We start from the raw sequence: 22,184 nt of genomic DNA, 5'->3' as shown, positions 1-22,184 counted from the left end.
CTTCCAACATAGGATCTCTGACCTAGAAGGGTTCGGATTTCCCAAAGTGTGTCTCGCGAGAGGGAAACCTTCACCAAGTGGAGTTTTGGGTTTCTGGTAGGAATCACCGTAACCCAAAATCCCCAAATCAGTCTTTTCTCAGATATTTATCTCTCTGGAAAACCCACGACTTTAAGAAGAAGAAGAAGGAGATTGAATCTAGGGTCAAGAATAAAGACTCCATTGATGCAAGCTTGATAAGGGATTTAAATTAAGGTGTGTTAGCTTATTCATCTATGGGTTCTTCCACCTATAGAGCCCCCTTATAAATCCCCCAATTGTGAAGTCAAAAACTGAATTCTAGCTTGGGTTCTTCATACATTGTGGGTACGGTTTGGGTACAATTCCAATCTAGTGGATAATTCCTAATTATGATTGATTTAACTTTTGTAAGTGATATTTTGATGAATTCGTGTGATATCTATGGTAAACCCTAGTCTATTTGATGAAAGTGATATTTTGTGCGTTTATGCCATTAGAGGTGAAATTAAAGGTTCATAACTAATCTTCCTAAATCAATGGCATGTGCAGTAATTGTTAAAGGTTAGGGGCATATAGTCATGAATTGAAATAGATCTTATTAAATATGATTCATCTTGACTTTTAAATTTGAAATTGAACCTTTAGGATTAATTATGGCTAGAATAACCTAGTAATGAAGAATGTGATTGAATGCCTTGTAATTTAGGTTCATAAGATGCCTTTGTGATGTAGAGCTATCAAGAATGTAGACTCATAGTTGTGAATGTTGATCACTATGGCTTTAAAGTGAAGCTAATTTGATTAAGTAAGGATGCTAAGGCTTTAAGAGTAAAATCTACATGTGAATAGAAGGCAAATGATTTGAATTGTGATGAAAGAACTTTACCTACCTAATTCAACTTAGGAATCAAAGATGGTAGGAATTAATAGAATCACTTAAGTCAAGATGATATCCTTGTCTAATGTAGAATTCTAAACTTGATATTAGACAAGAAGATAGACTTAACACGAAAGAGTCCTCACGAAGTTATGGTTTTAAGGTTGAAGGGTTTCTCTTACCTCATTGAACCTAATGTTATAGAGCTTTTATACCTAGGTCATGGATAGTGATAATTTTTTCACACATGGTCTAAAGAGGTATTAGCGTGGTTTGGTTGTAAAGGACATCTTTCCATAAACTTGAGTCAAAGTAGAGACTTAATGATTATCTTGTGGGATCGAGGCCTAGCACCAAGTGGATATTTAAATGAGATGGAGGTTCCCACCTAGTTGAGTTTGGGCTTTCATGGAGGTTCCCACCTATTTGAGTTTGGGATTCCAACATGGGATCTCTCATCTAGAAGAATCTGGATTTCCCAAAGTGTGTCTCGTCAGATGGAAGCCTTCACCTAGTGGAGTTTTGGGTTTCTAGTAGCAATCTCCGTAACCCACAAGACCCAAATCAAATCCTCAAATTAGTCTTCTCTCAAATATTTATCTCTCTAGAAAACCCACGACTTTACAAAGAAGAAGAAGAAGAAGAAAAAGAAGGAGATTGAAGTTGGGGTCAAGAACAAAGACTCCATTGATGCGATTTGAATTAAGGTATGTTAGCTTATTGATATATGGGTTCTTCCACCCACAGTGCCCCCTTAGAAATCCCGCAATTGTGAAGTCAAAAACCGAATTCTAGCTTGGGTTCTTCTTACATTGTGGGGAGGGTTTGGGTATAATTCCAATATAGTGGATAATACCTAATTATGATTCATTTAACTTTTTTAACTCATATTAAGATGAACTTGTGTGATATCGATCGTAAACCCTAGTCTATTTGATTAATTTGGTATTTTGTGGGTTTATGCCATAAGAGGTGAAAATGAAGGATCATAAGTAATCTTCCTAAATCAATGTCATGTGTAGTAATTGTTAAAGGTTAGGGGGATATAATCATCAATTGAAATAGACCTTATTCAATATGATTGATGTTGACTTGTAAAGTTGAAATTGAACCCTTAGGATTAATTATGGCTAGAATAACCTAGTAATGAAGAATGTGATTGAATGCCTTGTAATCTAGGTTCATAAGATGCCTTTGTGATGTAGAGCTATCAAGAATGTAGACTCATAGTTGTGAATGTCGATCACTATGGCTTTAGAGTGAAGCTAAACTAATTAACTAAGGATGCTAAGGCTTTAAGAGTAAAATCTACATGTGAATAGAAGTCTAATGAATTGAATTGTTATGAAAGAACTTTACCTACCTAATTCACCTTAGGAATCAAAGATGGTAGGAATTAATAGAATCACTTAAGTCATGATGATATCGGTGTCTAATGTAGAATTCTAAACTTGATATTAGGCATGAAGGTAGACTTAACATGAAAGAGTCCTCACATTGTAATGGTTTTAAGGTTGAAGGGTTTCTCTTACCTAATTGAACCAAATGATATAGAGCCGTTATACCTAGGTCATGGATAGTGATAATTTGTTCACACATGGTCTAAAGAGGTATTAGCGTGGATTGGTTGTCAAAGACATCTTTCCATAAACTTGAGTCAAAGTAGATACTGAATGATTATCTTTTGGGATTGAGGCCCAGCACCGAGTTGATATTTAAATGATATGGAGGTTCCCACCTAGTTGAGTTTGGACTTTCATGGAGGTTCCCACCTAGTTGAATTTGGGCTTCCAACAAGGGATGTCTCATCTAGAAGAGTCCGAATTTCCCAAAGTGTGTCTCGTGAGATGGAAGCCTTCAACTAGTGGGGTTTTGGGTTTCTAGTAGCAATGTTCTTAACCCATAACTATATGCCCCATAGGAATGTTAGCTAGGGGATCCAACTAACCTAACAAATCGGTTCTACCTTCGGAAAATGGACCAACCCTTGATGGTGTGGGTAACACCTTGAGAGATCATATGATAGCTAATATGTTCTCATGTTGGTTAAGGATATATCCCAGTAAATAAGATTAGTAATGAACTAAGGGTATGCTCAATGTAACATCTCCTAGAGTTCAAATCTCATGGGCTAAGATTATTCTTAAGTAAGCATCCCCTAGAGTCCATCTCAAATAGTGGTCTAAGATTTGTGCTTGAAGAAGCATCTCCTAGGAGATCAAACTTAATGAACTAAGATTATGCATGTGAAGGCATCTCCTAGAGTTTAACCTTAGTGAACTGAGATTATGCTTTAAGTAGCATCTCCTAGAGTTCAAGCTTGGTGAAGTAAGATGTACTCAATGTAGTATATCATAGGGTTAGAAATAATGAGTAACTAAGATAGGCTTAGTGAAGTACCTCATATTGTTTAAGAGTATAAATGGACTTAGACATACTTAAGGTAGTATCTCATAGGATCCACGGATAATGAACCTAGATATGCTAAAAGAAGTATCTCATAGGGTTCAACCTAATAATAAACTAAAATATGCTTAAGAAAGTACCTCATAGTTTTCTAAGGTCTAAAGAGAAGGACTAGGTTCCAAACCAAGAAGCATGAAGTATGATGAACTAAAGGAGTACTTGGTATGAGTGGTAGTATGGGATGACCCTCACGCATTGCACAAGTATGACTAAAGGTAGCCTTATGAGTGTTGTCCTTCGTGAGTAATGTTTGATGAATTGTTGCTATAGTTGCCTTCCATGATAGAATAGACTTATGGTGATAGTTCCCTTGTCTACACGAAGTAAGCTAATAATGAGACCAAAGGAGGGTAAATATGACAAGGGTGACTTCAAGGTTATGCTTAGTGTGGAGGGTATTATGGGATGCCTTTCATGTATTGCACAAGTGTGCTTTGAGGTTACTTAGAAGTATGGTGCCCTTATGGTAGAAAGGCTGAACACTTGGCCATGTATATAGACTATGATTAAGATGACCAAAAAGGGATACTTGGCTTGGGTGGTATTTTGGGATGCTATTCATGCGTTGCACTTGTATGCTTTTGAGGTTACTTGAGAATGGTTCTATTATTGTATGGATGACTAAGAGTCAATTAATGCTTATATGAAGCTTAATTTGGAGGCTTTTCTTATTATGATGATATTGTCTCTTATGTTCATGGTTTATGTTTCGTGAAGTATTTCATATGATTTTGGATTATGTCGTATATTGACTAACCCTTGTCTTATACTCTTATGATTATGCTATCTAACATATTTTGTACATTTTGTACGAACTCATACTTTGCCTACATTCTAATCAAATGAAGGGTTTGGAGACTTGAGTGCTATCTAGCTAGGTTTCTAAGGAGCTAAGGAGTTGAAGATCTTGTTGAGTCCACATAGTTTCAAGGACAAAACCCACCATTTCCTTTATGTCTTTTTTTAATGTTTTGAGACTATTGTATGGGTTGTGCCCCAAGAGTTTATTCTAAAGATATATTAGATGGTTTGAGACAAATGTACAGAAAGACTTCAGCTTGTTTTTATGAGAATGACTTCGATTGCAAAATGTTTTAAATTTTCCTGTATTTTCTATTATCTTATGTTGTGATGTGCAAAGGGCTTGTATGAGACCCCTTCGGGGTCATCGTCATGTTACACCAAGGGTGTACCATTGGGTCGTGACATCAGTGTACTCTGCTTCTCTTTCACTTCAACTACTAATGAGGATGTTGTCGCATTATGCACAATAACCCCTTCGCTTGGAGTTTTAAGAAGGTGAACCCCCAAGCTAGTTGGCATAGATCCATAATTATTCCTTGTCTTTCCACAGATTGCCCATAAGTGCTTGCCATTATTTTACGGCTTGAAGCATCAGCTACTAGATTTGCTTTACCAAGATGATACAAGATATCAATGCCATAATCGTTTAATAGCTCCAGCCATTTTCGTGCGTCAGATTTAGGTCCTTTTTCTTAAAGATATATTTCAAAATCTTGTGATCAGTGTATATGTCAACATTAACTCCATACAAGTAGTGGCGCCATATCTTCAAAGCAAACAGAACTGTTGTTAGCTCTAGATCATGGGTTGGATAAATTTTCTCATGTGGCCGCAATAGCCTTGATGCATAAGCAATTACTTTTCCATGTTGCATCAATACACATCCTCACCCCACTCCCGAAGCATCACAATACACATCATACCCTTCCGTGCCCTCTGGAAGTACCAATATATATGTGGAGGTCAATTTATTCTTCAACTTTTGGAAGCTTCTTTCACACGCATCACTCTATTGAAACTTTTTTGCTGTTTGTTTTATCTTTGTTAAGGGTGCTGAAATGGAAGAAAACCGTTCAAAGAACCTCCCTATAATAACCTGTCATTCCAAGAAAACTACGAACCTCTGTAGGAGTTGTAGGTTTTGGCCAGTTCTTCACCGCTTCAATCTTTTAGTTATCAACCCTAATTCCTTCATCAGATACAATTGACCTAAGAATGCCACATATTTCAACCAAAACTCACATATAGAGAACTTTGCATACAACTTATGATCACGAAGAATTTGTAAAATATGCTGCAAGTGATTATCATGGTTATCTTCCGATCTTGAATACACCAAAATGTCATATATGAATATTATTATGAACACCCTATTCATCAAATCCATAAAAGTTGCTGTTGCATTTTTTAGCCCGAATGGCATGACTAAAAACTCAAAATGACCATACCATGTTCGAAAATCTATCTTGGGTGTATCATTGTCTTTGAAACTCACTTGGTGATAACCCGACCTCAGGTCGATCTTTGAAAAATACTTAGCACCTTGTAACTGATCAAACGAATCATCAATTCTAGGGAGACGATATTTGTTCTTAATCGTTACCTTATTCAACTGCCAGTAGTCGATACACATTTTTAGCGAGCCATCTTTCTTGCATACAAATAAAACTAGTGCTCCCCATGGGGACATCCTTTATGAATCCTTTTTCTAATAAGTCTTTTAAATTCTCCTTCAACTCCCCTATTTTGCCGGGGTCATTCTATACAGAGGAATGGAGAGAGGTTGAGTATTTGGAATCATATCAATACAAAACTCTACTTCTTGTTGTGGAGATAAACCTGGAAGATCTTTAGGAAATACATCGGGAAATTCATTTACCACTGTAATGGATTGAAGGGTTGGTGGTTCTACATCTATATTTTTCACCCTCACTAGATGACATATATATCCTTTGTACATAATCTTCTTTGCCTTAAGATAAGAAATAAATTTACCTCTTGGTGCCCCAATATTACCTTTCCGTTCCAGGGCTTCCTCTTTTGGAAAATGGAAATGCACCATCTTAATTTGGCAATATACTGTGGCATAACAAGAAGCTAACCAATCCATACCAATTATAACATCAAAATCTAACATTTATAGCTCAACAAGGTCAGCCAATGTATCACGATCACAAACAGTTACAATGCAAATATAATAAACCCTTCTAGCTTTAATAGACTAACCAATCGGTGTAGACACTTCAAATGGCTTCACTAGTAATTATGGTGTTCTTATGAACATTCCAGCAATAAATGGATTAACATATGATAGTGTATACTATAGAGCAATTAATGCATATAAAATATGTGAAAAGTTGGACAATGTTCTTATAACTAAATCCAGCAAGGTTACCAAATTTTGTCGATCCCCTAAAGCATATGTGTGATTCTGACCTCCACTAGTAGTAGCTACTCCCCTAGCTCCTCTACCACGACCTATAGGCATCTGTAGTCCCCTATCTAATGAAGGTGTTGATGAGGACAATGCATCAACTGATCTAGTAGATTGTGCAACACCACTCATGCCCCTATGAGGGCAGTTTCTCATTGTATGCCACGGTGTACCACACCAAAAACAAACATCTGTCCCAAACCTACATGCAACTAGATAATTACTTCCACATTGTTTACAAGGTTGTCGATGAGGCCTTGATTGGCTTGTACTTCCCTGCTCTTGATGACCCGCTATCTGTGAACCTTGGCTTTCACTTCTTTGATCAAATTGATTGACTCTAAGCCCTTGAAATCGTGGTGGAGCACTAGTTGTACAGTAGACAGATGATGGCCTAGGCGGTTTATTAAAGAACCAAGGCCTAAACTCACCTTGTGATGGTGTAAACTTCCCCATGGATCTGGCCTTTTAGAATGCCCTATTTCCAACTCTTGTGTCCTTCTTCTTTGCCTTTGATACTCCAACTTTTGCGCAAAAGCTTGCATCCTTGGTATATCCATATCTTTAATCAACGAAGAAATGTTACACTCTCTAACCATATATGAATCTAATCTATCAAAATATAGATGAACTCTATTCTCCATAGTAGCTACTACATTAGGAGTATACCTGGCCAAGGAATTAAATTTGAGACTATACTCCCTCATGCTCATACTTCCTTGGTGGTGATTTAAGAAGTGATCCGTACGGGCCTCTCGGATCTTCAACGGCAGATAATGGTCAATGAATGCCTTTTTGAACTCTTTCCACATAGATGAAGGTGAATTTATTCCCCTAGATTGCTTCCAAGCATCATACCACAATATAGCCATACCCTTTAATCTATTTACTACTAGGTCAAGTTCTTCTTTACCACTTACATGCATAACATCCAAACTGTGTTGGATCTGATCTATAAAGTCTTACAGATCTTCATTACTATCTGACCTGGTGAATGATAGAGGGTCCAAATTAAAAAGAATCAAGTATTCGCGTGCCAACTACTCTATCTACACCACTAGTGCCTGCAACTGGACCTTCTTCCCTTTGGCCGTGGCCAGCAACTATACAAGTCTATAATTGGACTGCATTCTTTAAATCTTGCTCTGTATGATTAACAATGAGTTCTTGAGGTGCAGCTTCCCTCCTTAGATCTTTTGGAGATGGAGGGATCGGTGAAGTCTGTGATAGATACTCATCTTGAGCCTCACTTTGAACAACTTCACTAGGTGGTGGTTGGTAGGTCCCTTCTTGGGTAGCCACATCCCCTCGCTTACCAGTACTTTTACTCCTTTTTGTAACCGGCATCTTTTCTACAATAAAACAATTTAGAAGTTAGATACGATTCACCTACAACATTGGATTCGCACGATCAAAGAAATGAAAGAAAAATAAACAACTCCTACATGTCCCGTAGCCCTCTTGTTTATAAATGTTGTGCACAACATATCCATAAGCAAGACTCTATAGAGACACGGCTTTGTAGATTCTATAGGATTGCCTGCTCTGATACCACTTTTGTCATCCCTTAAATCCCATTAACACGGATAGGTACCTGATGCCCTAAAGGCCTGAGAGAACTGAGATGTAACATGTGCTTACTATGCATATAACTATGACAATCATAAAGTTGTGACAAGTTCACATGGGATACAGTGAGACGAACCAACATAAGTAGATACAAAACTTATATAAAAGACTTGGTTGTTGAGGCCACAACTTGTTAAGAGCCAAGAAGCAAGTGAACTATATTCATTAGTCTATAAAGCATCTAAAAGATAGAAAACATTAGATTAGGGTGGGACAAGGCCCTGCCTTACCCTTAACTATCATACAATAATAAAGTAGGTGCCAAAAACTCGATAAGACCCTAATTAACCTGGAGCTTCACCAATAGCAGTTGAGTACTTGTGCTCCTACTAAAGAGGTCTACTAGCTGGAGTACATGTGTCTGCAACAAGAAATACAGTGTCCTCGTAAGGGACATCAATACGAAAATATATACTAAATATGTAAGGAAATAGCATGTGTAAAACAGGGGCTTTAATGAATTCAAGTATTAATATATAAATCCATAGATCAGAAAAGAAGACCACCTTTGTTTACTCTTATGGGATCATGTATGTCACATTTGTTTCTTTACTTTTCTATGCGTTATAAAATTTGTAAGACATGTGATACAAATGACCAGCTGATCAGTGATAGAAGAGGATGACCCATGCTAGGCATTTTAACCCCTGTGATGCGGCCCTTATTATTACACAAATTGGGATCGGCCATGCTAGGCTTTTGCCTCTGAGCTGCCACCCTTCTATACGAATTGGGATCGACCCATGCTAGGCATTTTCCCTAGGTTGCCACCCTTAACTATACAGATTACTTCACTTATTCACAGCACAATCGGCAAAATATAGGTTTACCTGCTTTGGGGTTCGTTTGAAGTTTAAAATGCAGTCGTTTGGCCCTAGGGACAAACTCGCTCCATTACTAAGGTCTTAACAGACGTCTATAAAAAATTTGACCATTTTTTTTAATTCGTGATCACAAAAAATCCATGGACTATAGCACACGATAATCGATAAAATCTTGGTTTACCTTCTTTGAAGCTCGTTTGAATTTGAAAATGCGGTTGTTTTACCCTAGGGACGAACTAGCTACATAACTCTGGTCGTAACATGCGTCCATGAAAAATTACGACCATTTTTTATTTTGAATTCGGGATCACAAGAATTCCATGGACTATGGACCACAAAAATTGGCAAAATTTGTGTTTACCTGCTTTGGGGTTCGTCTGAACTTAAAAATGTGATTATTTGCCCTTGGGGACGAACAGGATCCATCACTAATGTCTTAACGGATGTCCATGAAAATTTTGGGACTTTTTTTATTGGAATTTGGGATAAAAAAAAATTAATGAACTATAGCACACGAAAATTGGCAAAATATGGGTTTACCTTCTTTAGGGTTCGTTTGAACTTGAAAATGTGGTTGTTTGCCCTTGGGGATGAACAGGCTCCATTACTAACGTCATAACAGATGTCCATGAAAAATTTTGGCCATTTTTTTTGGAATTCAAGATCTCAAAAAATCCATGGACTATAGCACATGAAAATGGGCAAAATTTGGGTTTACCTAATTTGGGGCTCGTTTGAACTTGAAAATGCGGTCGTTTACCCCTTGGGACGAACTGGCTCCATTACTAAGGTCTTAATGGACATCCTAGAAAAAATTTGGCCATTTTTTTGGACTTCATGATCACAAAAAATGCATGGAGTAAGGCACACAAAAATCGAAAAACTCTGTGTTTACCTGCTTTGGGACACGTTTGAACTTGAAAATGCGGCCGTTTGTTCCTGGAGACAAACTTGCTCCATTATTAATGTCTTAACGGACCTCCATGGAAAATTTCGGCAATTTATTTTGGAATTCGGGATCACAAAAAATCCATAAACTATAACTTACGAAAATCGGCATAATCTGGGGTTACCTACTTTGGGGCCTGTTTGAAATTGAAAACGCAGTCGTTTACCCCTAGGGAAGAACTGGCTCCAATATTAAGGTGTTAACGGTATTAAGGTGTTAACGGACGGTCATGAAAATTTTCGGCCACAATTTCATGAAATTTGGAATCATAAAAAATCCATGGACCATAGCACACGAAAATTGGTAAATTCTGGGTTTAACTGCTTTGGGACTCCTTTGAACTTGAAAATGCAGCCTTTTTCCACTAGGGACAAAGTGGATCCATTAATAAGGTCTTAACGGACGTTGATGAAAAATTTCGTCCATTTTTTTTGGAATTCGAGGTCACAAAATACCCATGGACTAATTCACACGAAAATTGGCAAAATCTAGGTTTACCTGCTTTGGGCTCGTTTGTGCTTGGAAATGCGGTTGTTTACCCCTGAGTACAAACTAGCTCCATTACTAAGTTCTTAATGGACGTCCATGAAAAATTTCAGCCATTTATTTTTTGGAATTCGAGATTACAAAAGTCCATGGACTATAGGATACAAAAACCAGCAAACTCTAGGTTTACATACTTTGGGCTCGTCAGAAATTTAAAATGTGGTTGTTTGCCCCAGTGGACGACTAGCTCCATTACTAAAGAAAGTCTTAACGGACGTGCATCAATAATTTCGACCATTTTTTTAATTCAGGATCACAAAAAATCCATAAGAAAATCAACAAAATCTGGGTTTAACTACTTTGGGGATCGTATGAACTTGAAAATGCGGTCGTTTTCCCTGGGATGAACTATCCTAGTTACTAAGGTCTTAACATACGTACATTAAAAATTTTGGCTATTTTTTTTCTAATTCGGGATCACAAAAAATTCATGGACTATAGCACATGAAAATTAGCAAAATCTGTGTCTACCTGCTTTGGGGCTCGTTTGAACTTAAAAATGCGGTCGTTACCCCTAGGTACAAACTTGTTTCATTATTCACGGACGTACATGAAAAATTTTGGCCATTTTTTTCGAATTTGGGATCACAAAAGATCTCATGAACTATAGTACACGAAAATCGGTAAAATATGGGTTTACCTGCCTTGGGGCTCATTTGAACTTGAAAATGCGGTCGTTTTCCCCTAGGAATGAAATAGCTCCATTACTATGGTCTTAACGGACGTGAATTAAAAATTTTGGCAATTCTTTTTCTGGAATTTGGGATCACTTAAAATCCATGGACTATAGCATACTTAAATCGACAAATATGGGTTTACCTACTTTGGGGATCGTTTGTACATGAAAATGCGGCCGTTTGACCAGGGGACGAACTGACACCATTACTAAGGTCTTAACAGACGTCCATGAAAAATTTTGGCCATTATTTTTTGGAATTCGGGATTACAAAAAATCCATGAACTATAGCACACGAAAATCGATAAAATCTTGGTTTAACTGCTTCGGGGCTCATTTGAAATTGAAAATGCGGCTGTTTTCCAATAAGAACAAACCATTACCTAGTCCTTAACGGACGCCCTTGAAAAAATTTGGCCATTTTAAAGGAAATTGGGATCATAAAAAATCAAAGGACTATAGCACCTCAAAATCGGCAAAATCTGGGTTTACATACTTTGGGGCTCGTTTGAGCTTTAAATTGCGGTTGTTTTCCCCTAGGGACGAACTAGTTCCATTTCCCAGGTCTTAATGGACATCCACAAAAAATTTGTGCAATTTTTTTTGGAATTCGGGATCACAAAAATCCATGAACTGTAGCACACGAAAATTGGCAAAATCTAGGTTTACCTAATTTGGGGTTTGTTTGAACTTGAAAATATGGTCGTTTACCCCAAGGGACGAACTGGTTCCATTACTAAGGTCTTAACGGACGTCCATGAAAAATTTTGCCTATTTTTTTTGAATTCGTTATCACAAAAAATCCATAGACTATAGCACACGAAAATCGGTAAAATATGGGTTTCCTTGCTTCAGGGCTCGTTTGAACTTGAAAATGCAGTTGTTTGCCCTTGGGGATGAACTAGCTCCATTACTAAGGTCTTAACTCACGTCCATGAAAATTTTCGGCCATATTTTTATAAATTGGGGATCATTAAAAATAGATGGACGATAGCACACGAAAATTGGTAAAATCTGGGTTTACTTGCTTTGGGCTCGTTTGAACTTGAAAATGCGACCGTTTGAACTTTAAAATGCAGCCATTTGCCCATGGGGACTAACTGGAACCATTAATAGGTCTCTACGGACGTCGAAGAAATATTTTGGTCATTTTTTTTGTCATTAGGGCTCGCGAAAAATTCATGGACTATAGCCACGAATTCCGGCAAAATCTGAGTTTACCTACTTTGGGTATCGTTTGAACTTAAAAATGCGGTCGTTTTCCCCTGAAGATGAACTGGCTCCATTATTAAGGTCTTAACAGTTGTCCATAAAAAATTTTGGCCATTTTTTTTGTAATTTGGTATTACAAAAAATCCATAGACTGTAGCACACAAAATTCGGTAATATCTGGGTTTACCTGCTTTGTGGCTAGTTTGAACTTGAAAATGCGGTCGTTTCCCTAGTGGGACGAACTGGCACCATTACTAAAGTCTTAACGGATGTTCATGAAAAAATTTGGCCATTTCTTTTTAGAAAATTCACGATCACAAATAATGCATGGACTAAAGCACATGGAAATCGGCAAAATCTGTGTGTACCTTCTTTGGGGTTCGATTGACATTGAAAATACGATCATTTTTCCTGGAGAGAAACTGGCTCCATTACAAAGGTCTTAATGGGCGTCCGTGAAAAATTTTGCCCATTTTTTTTGGAATTCGTGTTTAAAAAAAATCCTGGAACTATAGCACACGAAAATCGACATAGTCTGGGGTTACCTACTTTGGGTCTTGTTTGAACTTAAAAATGCGGTCGTTTACCCCTAGGGATGTACTGGCTCCATTACTAAGGTCTTAACGGACATCCATCAAAAATTTCGGCCATATTTTCATGGAATTTGGGATCACAAAAATTCCATGGACACACACGAAAATCAGAAAAAATCTGGGTTCAAGTGCTTTGGGGCTCCTTTGAACTTGTAAATGAGGTCGTTTACCCCTATGGAAGAAGTGGATCCATTACTAAAGTCTTAATGGACGTCCACCAAATATTTCGGCCATTTGTTTTTAAAATTCGAGATCACAACAAATTCATTGACTAATTCACGTGAAAATTGGCAAAATCGAGGTTGAACTGCTTTGGGCTCGTTTGAAATTTAAAATCCGGTTGTTTGCCCTTGGGGATGACTAGCTCCATTACTAAGGTCTTAACCGATGTCCATCAATAATTTCGACCATTTTTTTTGGGAATTAAGGATCACAAAAATTCCACACGAAAATCAGCAAAATCAGGATATACCTTCTTTGGGGTTCGTTTGAAATTGAAAATGCGGTCGTTTTCCACTGGGATGAACTGGCTCCATTACTAAGGTCTTACCATAAATCATTTAAAAAATTCAGCCATTTCTTTTTGTATTTCGGGATCACAAAAAATTCATGGACTATAGCACACGAAAATCACAAAAATCTATGTTTACCTTCTTTGGGGCTCGTTTGAACTTGAAAATGCGGTCATTTTCCTCCGGGGACGAACTTGATTCATTATTATCGGATGCCCATGAAAAATTTCAGCCATTCTTTTTGGAATTCAGGATGACAAAATATCCATGGACTATAGCACACGAAAATCGATCATATCATGGTTTACCTGCTTTGGGGGTGTTTTCCCCTAGTAATGAAATATCTTCATTACTAGGGTCTTAACGGATGTCCATGAAAAATTTAGGCAATTTTTTTTTTGGAATTCGGGATGACTAAAAATCAATGGAGTATAGCATACTAAAATCAGCAAATTTGGGTTCACATACTTTGGGGCTAGTTTGAACTTGAAAATGCGGCAGTTTGCCCTTAGGGACGAACTGACTCCCGTACTAAGGTCTTACCAGGCATCCATGAAAAAATTTTGGCCATTTTTTTTTAATTCGAGATTACAAAAAATCCATGGACTATAACACATGAAAATTAGTAATATCTGAGTTTAACTGCTTCGGGCCTCGTTTGAACTTGAAAATATAGTCGTTTTCCCCTGGGGATAAACTACCTCCATTACTAATGTGTTAACGGACTTTCATGAAAAAATTCGGTAATTTCTTTTGGAATTTGGGATCACAAAAAATTCATGGACTATAGTGCACGAAAATTGGCATAATCAGGGTTTACCCACTTTGGGGCTCGTCTGAACTTGAAAATATGGTCGTTTTCCCCTAGGGATTAACAGGCTCCATTACTAAGGTCATAATGGATGTCCATCAAAAATTCCGGCCATATTTTTTTGAATTATGGATCACAAAAAATCTGTGTAATATGCACACGAAAATTGACAAAATCTGGGTTTATCTTCTTTGGGATCGTTTGAACATGAAAATGTGGTGTTTTCTCCTAGGGATGAACTGGCTCCTTTACTAAGGTCTGAATGAACGTTCATGATAAATTTCGGCCATTTTTTTTTGTAATTTAGGATCACAAACAATCTGTGGACATAGCATACAAAAATTGGAAAAATCTAGGTTTACTTGCTTTGGAGCTCATTTGAACTTGAAAATGCGGTCGTTTTCCCTTCGAGACAAACTGGCTCCGTTACTACGGTTATAAGGGACGTTTATGAAAACTTTGGACTTTTTTTTTGGAATTCAAAATGACAAAAAATCCATAAACGATAACACACAAAAATTGGTAAAATCTAAGTTTACCTTCTTTGGGGCTCATTTGATCTTGAAAATGCGGCCGTTTGCCCCTAGGGACGAACAGACTCTATTACTCGGGTCTTAACGGACGTTCATGAAAAAATTTGGTCATTTATTTTTTGGAATTCGGGATCATGGCGAATCCATTGATTATAGCACACAACAACTAGCGAAATTTGGGTTTACCTGCTTTGGGGACGAACTGGCTCCATTACTAAGGTCTTAACGGACGTCCATGATAAGACTCAGCCTTTTTTTTAAATTCGGGATAATAAAAAATCCATGGACTATAATAACACACGAAAATCGACAAAATCTAGGAGTACTTTATGAGACTATCCTTACAATAGACCCAACTTTCATTCATTAGCATTAACTCCCATTCTTTTCATTCATTCATTCATTCTTCACTAGGTGTGAGAGTAGGTAAACATAGTCTATCCTAGCCTCACCTTCATTGTAAGTCATTCAAAGAAGACAACAACCAAGCATAACACATAAAGTCTCTACACAAGGTCACCTTTCATGCTCTTAGACCATACACAAATTCACATACTATCACATTACCTTCGCAAATGAATATTACTCAAAACAACAATCATCCAACTTTGCCTACAAGGCAATAATCACAACATGCTTATAAAGTAAAACACCTCCCCACTTTCAGAGGGATCAAACCTTACAATTCTAACATCTACAATATATATATATATATATATATATATATATATATATAATACTAGAATCAATAATTGCCCATCATCATCATAAACCCGAGGTCACAATGGCCCATTCAAGACCAACATCCAACATAACACAATTGACCAGCAATTCCTCATAATTCAATATAGAACAATACATAAATCAATAGCCCATAACAATGTACACATTAATATCACATTATTATCTCATAATCAATAGACCCACTTTAGACCCAAAAATAATGATTTCAAGATATGCATGGGTTCATGGAGTTTTTGATCTTAAAACCATCAATATTAACATAAATCATCATTTGAAATACTTTCATACAAGAACCCAAGCTTAGAATTGAAATTGGCGTTTTTAGTGTCTTTGAAATCACTTTGATTTGGCTCTTTGATTGAAATGAGAATCAAAGATTAAATCCCCATACCTTTGTGATTAATTTCCTTAGGAATTTGAAGGAGAAATCAGTCCCATCCCCTAGCTAGAAGCTTCATCAATGTCTTCCATGGAGTTCTAGAGAGAGAATTTACTTGAGAGGGAAGGTTCAATTTGGAATAATGATGTCTAATTCAAGGTCTTGGGGTTTTAACCTACTTAAAATACCCTAAAATAGGTAGAATAACCGTTTATAATAATTCCCCAAAGTACCCTAACCATCCCTCACTTAGTTGGACCTTTTAAACAAGACAAACTTGAGTTTTATTTTCGCAAATTTCGTTGGGGCATAGGTTCGCGACGCGGAGGTGTTCCCACAAGTTTTTGGAAATTAAATTTCGAGAGAGTAGATTGTGCAGTGTCTCCGCGACACGGACCAAAATTTAGGCCTTTGGTGGAGCTAGTCCGCGGCACGGACATGCTCCCTCCATGAGAATTTTGCAAAAGGCAGCTTGTTTGGCCAAGGTTGGGATCCTCCTCGGGGTCCCTTAGGGTGTCCCCGGGGTGTCGTACTCGAATGGTTTGACCCTAAAAATATTTATTAAGACACTAGAGTCACCTACACTGATTTTAGACTCCAAACAACACATAAAAACACGAACAACATACTAGAACACACCAACACATAAAAGACTAGTTTTCGAACGTCTTGGTCGTCCCTTCACGTTTGACTTCCAAACTCTTTAAAATGACCTATAAACTCATTTTCAAAAATTTATACAAATTTATCAACTACTAACACGCATGTGAAGCTCTAATTATCCTATTTCAGTTTGAGGGGTGCTAAAATATACCCCGCTTGGGAACATTAATCCTCGAATGACACTTCAAACATTATAGAGTAAAGACTCTAGGACTAGCACCCCACAACAAGAATGTAATATCATTACTACAACACACATCAAGGAGGAAACATCAACTCCACATATAAAGCATTACAACAAGACTTTCATACAATTCAAGGAAGTAGGAATAACATCTACCACTCAATATGCACAAAACTCTACCATTTCTCATTTCTTTGGAGGAACTTCCTTCTCCATAGCATATCATGCTCATTACAACATTTATAGGCTCACCATACTATTTCTCTCAAAAGCATAATCATGCAACATCAAGATCACATCAAGGCATGCTCAACTAGGCAACTCATGGAGCAATTTAAACAATTCTTCATAAACAAAAGCTCATCATTTCATATCATTTAATGAGAACTACCTTCTCCATACATCATGATGCACACTACATGATTTTCATTTCCAACATGGAGGAACTACCTTGTCTAATTTTCGGACATACTCATCATTCATCATAAGGCCCGATATGCAATAACTTTCAAAGCACACATAGGCATGATCAACATTTCAACTCATGAGGCAAATAAAGCAAATCATATTAACTACACAATAATCATGAGAAATATAGATCAACTACTAACCTTATCAATTAATCATAATGTCATTAAGAGGATGCATAACATAATATCCTCTAGGACATGCACAACATAAGGAGATCATGCAACTCATAATCATATCCAACACACCAAAACATGAACAAGCTACTAGGAACTCTTGGTTTCAAGCTTGAATAAGAATAGAAGGAAAAGATAAGGATATCAACAACATTACTACTCAACTCATCATCCCCCACTTAGGGTAAACGCATTTAGGAGCACATTATCCCCCACTTGGGGTGAGCCAAATCAACTCTTCACCACTTCATACCCTTAAATTCTAAAGTCGGAGCAAGTCAAGACTAAACCTTCAAACTCCTTTCATAAAATGATTCTACATTATTGAGGGTCTTACCTCTATCCTCCAAGAAATGAGTTTACTCACTCAACATCATTTGGTACGACCGAAGCACCACTACTCATAAAATTTTTATCCTTTCACAATTACTTTGCTAGGTAGTCACACCATCTTCCCCTCTTAGGAGCAAGCCTACACAAGGACTTCAATCTATAGCAAGATAACTACAAATCATTAACCACAAAAAGCAACTTCCCACTATGATACTTCAAATCACATAAGTCACACATAGCCACAATTGGCATCACAACACAATCTTCCAAAACTACTTTCACGTAATTTCATCTAGTCATAAACCATAATAAACATCAAAACTCACCTTTTACTCCCTCAATCCTTGAAACATCACCCTTTCCAAGTAATCACATCTAGTAGACCACTGGACAAGGGAATAAAGAGAGAGATCATATGGAGTTAAGCTCCATGTCACAACACAAGAGTAATGAAGAAAGTGAAACTTCTATCGTTCTATAGCCTCTTGCTCATAAATGTGTTGCGACTCACACCTATGTACATGACTTACTAGACGTGGCTTTTGAGACTTTCAACCTAAAAGTAATCTTTAAAACCTTTTGCTTTGATACCATGTTTGTAACGACCCGAGAGCACCCCCTAGCCATTACATGCGTATTCGACCACTCGGAGGTCTTTGACAAGCCTTAGCATTTATTCATCACACATATCATAAAAATCACTAAGAATTTAAAACTTTTATTCAATAAAACCATAAGACTTCCAAAATCATCAACATTTGAAAACATCAATACGCAAGCGGAACTACTAAGTTTTTTTAGCCAATCTTAGACAAGAACTTAAAACGTACTAAGGGACACAACCCTTTACAAATGAAATGAAATTGAACTGTCTATTACAATGACTAAGAAACTTCTAAACATAGTCCTCAAATCTTGAGGACATACCAAAGACTTGGAAGAATGAAGCAATCCAAGCAACTCCAAAACACAATCTCCTCCTAGTTACCACAACCTACAATTGTAGTAAAATAGAAGAAAGGGGTTAGTACAACACACGTACTAAGTATGAGCATATGCAAAACATGCTATAAAGGACATTTGTTTGGAAGTTATGCTTTCATGCCATTTTGATAAAATGTCATGAACATCAACATAATAGGCACCTTACAAGTCACAACCAACAATACAAAGTCATATGCTTCACAATACGTCATAAACATACATAACCCATTTACCTTTACCTTCTTGCCTTGGACCTCCACCCCAAGTAACCCTTAAACAATACCTTTGTGCAATGTACGGGCAATGTCCCATACAATCATCCACACTAAGGCACCACCTTAAGGTCACACAAAGTGCACTTACCATGGATACCTCAACCTTCACTCACCTAAGTAAGACATGGTGAACCAGCCCATACTACCTCTCCATACCACACCCAAGTGATCCTTAAGGCTACACAAGACAAGCACCATTCACATTTCAACATAAATCGTCCATTCAACTTAATGCATTTAGGCAACTTCATTCACTAATGACATAAGATCATCACATACATTCAATTCAACATAAGCGCTTAAATTCAATTCATTATGAATTACCTTCACATTAGCATGCTCAAAGACCAACACTTTCATTAATTGGCCCAATAAGACTCATTCATTCATTTTCATTATTAAGACACACCAAGATCTCCCCTAAATGTCTACTAGTGCAATGTCTAGATGATATCCCATTCCACCACCTATCCTAAGTAGTACACCCTTAAGAGACCCTAGTTCATTCATTCATTAATGTGGGCGAAGAGACTTAACCGACATAGACCATGGAGCTTGAAATGGAATCCCGGTAGTACCCTTACCGGATGAGGGATCCCCACTTTCCTAAGGTAGGGTCATTCTTTTATTCTTAACGTGGTAGAGAACCCTAGCTAGTCCAATGTGGGAACATAGTTATGGGACAAAATGATTGCTTATAAGTACCCACATATCAACTAACAAAGGGGCACCCATCTTAAGGGTTGCTACTAAATACTCACATCTCAACTAACGAAGGAGCACCCACCTATCCTCATATCCTCTCGGTGCTAGACATTAATCCCTCACGGAGTTTGGACATTCATTCATTTAGGGATAAGGATTGCTACTAAGTACTCTCTTCTCAACTCATGAAGGAGTACTCATCCTAACCCACATTCATTAATTTAGGGATAAGGATTGCAACTAGGTACTCTCATCTCAACTCACGAAGGAGTACTCATCCTAACTCACATTCATTCATTTAGGAAGCTCTTGGATTCAAAGATGAGAAAATCTTTCAACTAGGAACCCCATTCATTCAAAGGAGTACTTTATGAGACTATCCTTACAATAGACCCAACTTTCATTCATTAGCATTAACTCCCATTCTTTTCATTCATTCTTCACTTGGTATGAGAGTAGGTAAACATAGTCTATCGTAGCCTCACCTTCATTATAAGTCATTCAAAGAAGACAACAACCAAGCATAACACATAAAGTCTCTACACAAGGTCACCATTCATACTCTTAGACCATACACAAATTCACATCATATCACATTACCTTCACATAATCAACATTACTCAAAACAACAATCATAAGTCCTACTGGGAAATGATCACAACATGCTTATAAAGTAAACAGCTCCCCACTTTCAAAGGGATCAAACCTTACAATTCTAACATCTAAAACATATATATATACATAAGTATATATAATACTAGTATCAATAATTGCCCATCATCATCATAAACCTTAGGTCAAAATTGCCCATTCAAGACCAACATCCAATATAACACAATTGACCATCAATTCCTCATAATTCAATATAGAACAATACATAAATCAATAGCCCACATAATCTACACATTAATATCACTTTATTAGCTCATAATCAATAGACCCACTTTAGACCCAAAAATTAAGATTTCAAGATATGCAAGGGTTCATGGAGGTTTTGATCTTAAACCCATCAATACTAACATAAATCATCATTTGAAATACTTTCATGCAAGAACCCTAGCTTAGAATTGAAATTGTTGTTTTTAGTGTCTTCGAAATAACTTAAATTTGGCTCTTTGATTGAAAGGAGAATCAAAGATAAAATCCCCATACCTTTGTGATTAATTTCCTTAGGAATTTGAAGGAGAAATTAGTAGGAACCCATCCCCTAGCTTGAAGCTTCATCAATGTCTTCCATGGAGTTCTAGAGAGAGAATTTATTTGAGAGGAAAGGTTCAATTTGGAATAATGAGGTCTAATTCTAGGTCTTGGGGTTTTAACCTACTAAAAATAACCTAAAGTAGGTAGAATAACCGTTTAAAATAATTCCCCAGAGTACCCAAACCATCTCTCACATAGAAACCTTTCAAACAAGTTAAACTTGACTTTTATTTTCGCATATTTCGTCGGGGCATAGGTCCACGACGCGGAGTTGTTCCCCTTAGTTTCTGGAAATTAAATTTTGAGACACTAGAGTCCGCGGTGTCTCCGCGACACGGACCAAAATTTAGGCCTTTGGTGGAGCTAGTCCGCGATGCGGACATGCTCCCTCCCTGAGAATTTTGCAAAAGGCCGCTTGTTTGGCCGAGGTTGGGGTCCTCCTCGGGTTCCCTTAGGGTGGTCCCGGGGAGTCATACTCGAACGGTTTGACCCTAAAAACATTTACTGAGATACTAGGGTCACCTCCACTACTTTTAGACTCCAAATAACACTTAAAAACATGAACAACATACTAGAACACACCAACACGTAAAAGACTAGTTTTCGAACGTCTTGGTGGTCTCTTAATATTTGACTTCCAAACTCTTTAAAATGACCTATAAACTCATTTTCAAACATTTATACAAGTTTATCAACTACTAACACTCATGTGAAGCTCTAATTATCCTATTTCATTTTGAGGGGTGTTACAATATCGCCCATTTCGAAACATTCGTCCTCGAATGACACTTCAAACATTATAGAGCAAAGACTCTAGGACTAGCAGCCCACAACAAGAATGTAATATCATTACTACAACACACATCAAGGAGGAAACATCAACTCCACATATAAATCTTTACAACAAGACTTTCATGTAATTCAAGGAAGTAGGAATAACATCTACCACTCATTATGCACAAAACTCTACCATTTCTCATTCTTTGAAGGAACTTCCTTCTACATAGCATATCATGATAATTACAACATTTATAGGCTCATCATATTATTTCTCTCAAGAGCATAATCATGCAACATCAAGATCACATCAAGGCATGCCCAACTAGGCAACTCATGGAGCAATTTAAACAATTTTTCATAACCAAAAGCTCGTCATTTCATATCATATAAGGAGGAACTACCTTCT

The sequence above is a fragment of the Solanum stenotomum genome, chromosome 2 (genome assembly GCF_019186545.1).
Source record: "Solanum stenotomum isolate F172 chromosome 2, ASM1918654v1, whole genome shotgun sequence".
NCBI lineage: Eukaryota > Viridiplantae > Streptophyta > Magnoliopsida > Solanales > Solanaceae > Solanum > Solanum stenotomum.
This window is presented reverse-complemented; position numbering follows the sequence as displayed.